General features: G+C 43.9%; 1 protein-coding gene across 1 annotated transcript in view; it reads right to left on the reverse strand.

Annotated features, from left to right (window-relative positions):
- LOC106607552 (protein eva-1 homolog A) overlaps window positions 1–5475 on the reverse strand; it is an 82085-nt gene extending 76610 nt beyond the window's left edge. The window contains exon 1 of the mRNA XM_014204590.2: window positions 4982–5475. The gene's annotated coding sequence lies outside the window, so the exon portion shown is untranslated. The remainder of the gene's footprint in view (window positions 1–4981) is intronic.
- Between the last annotated feature and the right edge of the window lie 525 nt (window positions 5476–6000).

Below are 6000 nucleotides of genomic sequence, written 5' to 3' on the forward strand. Positions count from 1 at the left end.
GGGGATCTTTGGAAAGAGGCTGAGTTTAAAGGTGATCATAAATGTAGGGTATTCTGGGGGTATGCAAGAGGTGGGAACACACTATAATGGAGGAAGTCTTGAGTACATGTGTGGTATGGCTAAGACACACAGTGAGGGTGGGAGCAGGGCTAGTGCTAGGAAGTAGTGGTCAAAGTATGGCTGAGATATGTGGGTGTGTAACGGTCGTCATACGTAGTGGACCAAGGCGCAGTGGGTTGAGTGCTCATAGTGACTTTATTGAACACGTAACAAACAAAACAAGAAAACGATCGAACGAACAGGATTGCAGGCTAAACACACAGCTATGCAACCACAACTTCCCACAAAGGGACAGGTGAAAACAGGCTACCTAAGTATGACTCTCAATCAGCAACAACGATGATCAGCTGTTCCTGATTGAGAGCCATACCAGGCCAACAAAGAAATACACAACATAGACAGAACATAGAAATACGAAATAAAGAACATAACCCAAAAACCCCGGAATACTCTAACCAAACACCCCTCTACATAAACACATATACTAACAAACCCCGAACCACATAAAACAAATACCCCCCTGCCACGTCCTGACCAAACTACAATAACAAATAACCCCTTTACTGGTCAGAACGTGACAGTGTGACTTAAGGTAGTGGGGATAAGGTTGGAGGACTAGGAATGGGGAGGAAGGACCAGTGGTGGGGAACTAGGAAAGAGCTATGAGGTAGGAGAGTCGAAGTATGGCCTCGATATGAAAGAGGGTAGTGGGGGTAAATTACTTACACTAGCAGTGGGGGTTTGGATGTAGGGGGTGGGGAGACAACCAGTACCCCAACATGAAGCAGCTGCTTGTTGGCATTAAAGAATGCCAGGAAGTTCCGCCTTGCACCGGCCACATCTGCTTTCCCTATTCGGAGAACCCCGAAATACTCCTACTCTAGTGAGAGGATTAAACACTGCTGGATATGACAGACAGACAGACAGACAGACAGACAGACAGACAGACAGACAGACAGACAGACAGACAGACAGACAGACAGACAGACAGACAGACAGACAGACAGACAGACAGACAGACAGACAGACAGACAGACAGACAGACAGACAGACAGACAGACAGACAGACAGACAGACAGAGAGAGAGAGAGAGATGGAAAGGGCTGGGGAAGGGTGGGTTTAGAAAGAGAGAGGGAAAGGGGTGGGGAGAGAGATGGAGGGAGAAAGAGATAGAGGTATAGAGCGCGAGAGAGAGGAAAAGAGAGCAGGAGAGAAAAGAGGTGGAGAGTGAGAATGAATGGTAGAGAGGAGAGTGGGAATAAGCTCGCCTGGGAAAACGAGGGAGGAGAGGAATGCAGCATGCTAAGTTTCAAAAACAGAGGGAGAGAAGAAAAAAAAGTCAAATCAGCAATGGTAGGAGGGAGAGAGGGAGAAAAAGGAGGGAGGGAGAGAGGCCAAAGCAAGAAGCCAGGTTCCACACTCTAGACAGAGTGAATAAATCAATTTCTACCTTGAAAGGTAGAAAGAGAGGGATTGACAGAAATAGACAGATAGTTCCAGACAAGGGGTTGGAGTAATAAAGGGCTATGTGGATGAAGGGATAAAAGGAGAGAAAAGATAGAAAGAGAAGCAGAGCACATTTCCTGTCATTGAGACATTACCAAGTGTCGATAGTGAGCTAGTATTTATGGATCTATACAACCTCCTTTATCAGATGGCCAGACACACAGCTCCCTGTAGATAAACAGACCCAGTGTGTGTGTGTGTGTGTGTGTGTGTGTGTGTGTGTGTGTGTGTGTGTGTGTGTGTGTGTGTGTGTGTGTGTGTGTGTGTGTGTGTGTGTGTGTGTGTGTGTGTGTGTGTGTGTGTGTGTGCGTGTGTGTGTGTGAGAATATTGAATGTGTGTGTCACATAATATGTGTAAGAGAGATAGCATAATTCATCTTCCCTTTTTTCTACCATTGTCTGACACTGTCTTTTTATTTAAAAAAGGATGTCCAGAACACTAATCAAAAAAGAAATAACACAGTACACACACACACACAAACACACAGTGGCATAGACAGTTCCTGTGCAGTCACACAGGTTAAGGGATAACGGGCTGCCCATGCAAATCGGTGCTGCAGGGCACGGATACGCATCATTTCAAGGGAAACCTGGCTGACAGGAAGATTGGAGCGGCTGTGGCACACACACACACGGGGACACACACACAAACACACACAAGCACAGATAGACATGCACGAACACAGGCAGGCAGGCAGGCAGGCACAAACACACACACCCAAGGGGACCAATCTAGACACTTATATTTGACACTGTAGAAGCCACACCACTATTTGAACTGCCCCATAGTCTGGTCTAAGTGTCTGAACTGAAATGGCTGGTGGCACGCTCGTAGTATATGACCGTAAAAGGGTGCATGGGAGGTTGAGTGGTTGAGTGTTCAAGCTGTGGTCAGATAGAAGTACATCATTGCAGAAGGGCCTCTTCAATGTCTGCAGTGATGAGAGCGAGAGAGAGAGAGAGCGAGAGACAAAGAAAGACAGCCAGACAGACAGCCAATCATCCATCCGTCCATCCATCCATCCAGCCATCTATCCAGATCAATCCATTCGCCTATCCATCCATCCAGTCAAGCAGTTTCAGGCCACCACATACCATGCCTGCTCTGTGGGAAAATAATATAAAGCCAGACAGACAGACAGATAGATCCATCCAGACAGACAATATCAGGCCACCACATCCCATGCCTGCTCTGTGGAAATGTAATATAAAGCCAGACAGACAGATAGATCCATCCATCCATCCATCCAGACAGACAGACAGTATCAGGCCACCACATCCCATGCCTGCTCTGTGGAAATATAATATAAAGCCAGACAGACATACAGTATCAGGCCACCACATCCCATGCCTGCTCTGTGGGAAAATAATATAAAGCCAGCCTGGTCCAATAATGGAGCCAGTGGAGCCTGCTCAATAGACCAGCACCTCATTAGTGACCACACTGACCATCTACGGCCCTAACATCCCTCTAGTCTATCCCTCTCTCTCTCCTCCCCTATCTGTTTTGTTCTCTATCGGTCTCTTTCGTAATCCACAATCACATGCCAATCGTCATTCTCTCTCTTTCATTTACCCTCCCTCCCTCTCTCTCACTCATACCCAAACAACTTAAGTCTGACCGGTCCTGCAAATAGGCACTGCCAACACATGCTATATGTAGTATTTTAGGATGGTAGCTGTCTCCCACAGTTGTTGGTAACTCTCGCTCATGTGTCCACACCATGTCTCGCCCCTGGTTCGCTGTCGGAGTAATAATCCACTCACTCGCAGCCTGTAAATCTCGTACTGAACACTTGTCCCTTCATGTCCCATAGGAATCCTCCCAGAGACGTGTGCTGACGGATGACTTCACACCAGCATGGCTTCACCCCCAGTGAGGTCTCAGTGAGCCAAACTGAGCTCTAAGTAAGCAATAACATGAGAGATTTGATTTTGAGCCCTCAGTGAGCAACAAAGCATTATTCGATACTGAAACTTCAGTAAGAAGTAACAAGTGAGACAATAATGAGCTTTAAGTTGGCAATAACATCAGATATTTAACTGAGCTGTCAGTGAGCAATAACAAGCGTTATTTAAAAAAAATTATATTATTATTAGAATTTATAAAAATTTTACAATCCAATACCCCATATACTTTTGGACAAATATCTATTTTAATATACAGTATTTTCCTTCTTAATTATTTTCTCCATCATCCTTCCCCTAATTGGAGTAAACTAATGGACAACAATACTTAGGCTTCTACTTCCAGCTTATACATACTATATACATTTTACGGACAAAGTATGTTTTACATTAGTTAACTTGTTTTTTTGTTGTTATTTTTGTTAGGTTTAGCTTCACCCTTCAGTTCCCCTCAACCCCTCCCATCTATCTTCGAACACCATCCACTCTGGATTTCTATTAGCCATATATTTTTCAACTGTGCTGTGATGTTTCACAAAAGTCCTGAACCTTTCTTTTCTCATAGTATATACAGATTGTAAATGAAATATAAAATGTTTTGTTAAGAGTATTATTATATTATTGATTAATCGACTATGACTTTTCAAATCACCCAACAGTGCTATTTGCAGTTAGAAGTAACAAGTGAGACAGTAGTGAGCTCTAAGTTAGCAATAACATATTTAACTGAGCTCTCAGTTAGCAATAACATATTTAACTGAGCTCTCAGTTAGCAATAACATATTTAACTGAGCTCTCAGTTAGCAATAACATATTTAACTGAGCTCTCAGTGAGCAATAACATATTTAACTGAGCTCTAAATGAGCAATAACATATTTAACTGAGCTCTCAGTGAGCAATAACATATTTAACTGAGCTCTCAGTGAGCAATAACATATTTAACTGAGCTCTAAGTTAGCAATAACATATTTAACTGAGCTCTAAGTTAGCAATAACATATTTAACTGAGCTCTCAGTGAGCAACAACAAACGCTATTCGATACTGAGCCTTCAGTGACGAATAACAAGCATTATTGGATACTGAGCCTTCAGTGAGCACTAACAAGCGTTATTCGATACTGCACCTTCCATGAACAATAACATGCGTTTCAAATGAACTCTCATTGAGCAATAACAATAACAACAGACTCAATACTGAACTCTCAATAAGCAATAATATGAGAGATTCTTCAACAAGAAGTAACAGATGAGAGAAGTCAGAGTTCTCCTCTTGTGAGAGATTTGAACTCTTACTGTACACACTGCACTGTAGCCTATAACAAGTGTGCCATATTCAACAGAGAGAACGACTAAACACAACTGCATGTAAAACGGAAGTTAGGGACATTCTTCAAACGAGGACAAAGTAACATGCTTCACTATTCTAGGAACAGGGGGTGACAAAAAAAGTCGACAAACTAGAGAGAAGTGTAAATGTTGAAAGAGAAGAAACGGAATGACACTTACACACACATGACTGAGTGGAAAATCCTCCGGGGCCCAGGTAGTAAGTTTCTCTCTGTGTCCGTGAGTGTTCGTTCTTCCCCCTTCCCTCCCGGAGAGCTCGGCTAGGGTCTGCCAGAGGCACCGTAAAAACAAGAGCTCACGTGAGCATTACTCCACGGAGGGTCCCACAAGAAAAGGAGTGTGCAGCCCAAAAAAGGAGAGATGGAGAGTGGAAAACTATTTTTTATTGCCCCATTAAGAAGGTACAGTCCTTTGCAATGTGACTACTCCCGCCTTTAGACCAAAAAAACACTTTGGACAGAGTTTCTAATTCATTCCTTAGGATCCGGAAAGAAAGAGAGCGAGAGAGAGAATGAGAGAGCGACAGAGTGAGAAAGAGTACACCATGGAAGGCTAGAGTAGGCGGAACTCGTCTTTTGCTGTGCTTTTACTTCTCTTTGAGCTTTTTCCTTCCTTCCTCCTCTCGTGGGTAGCAAAAGTTAAACCCCAGGCTTCTGAGCACTGGAATGTGACAGCAGGAGAGAGAGAGAGAGAGAGAGAGAGAGCGTGAGGCATGTGGTGTCCACCTACACACCACAGGAGGTTGGCAACCACCTTAATTGGGGAGAACAGGCAAGTGGTAATGGCTGGAGCAGAATTAGTGAAATGGTATCAAATACGCCAAACACATTGTTTCCATGTGTTTGATGCGATTCCATTTGCTCACTTCCAGCCATGTATATGAGCCGTCCTCCCCTCAGCAGCCTCCACTGCTACACACCCCATCACTGTGAGAGCAGAAGAGAGGAGAGAGAGAGAAAGAGGGGGGAAGGGAAAGTCAGCATGCAGAGACAGGAAATGACCAGAGAATTTCATTCAGCTGAAATTTGTGAATGTGGGAATGTTGGTCTGTCAGGGACTGTCTTGGGAATTCTCTGCCGGACTTCTCTCTGTCAATTCAATTCAATTGTTCAATTTAAGGGCTTTATTGGCATGGGAAACACATGTTAACATTGCCAAAGCAAGGGAAGTAGATAATA

This window comes from Salmo salar, chromosome ssa06 (assembly GCF_905237065.1).
Source record: "Salmo salar chromosome ssa06, Ssal_v3.1, whole genome shotgun sequence".
In the NCBI taxonomy this organism is placed as follows: Eukaryota; Metazoa; Chordata; class Actinopteri; order Salmoniformes; family Salmonidae; genus Salmo; species Salmo salar.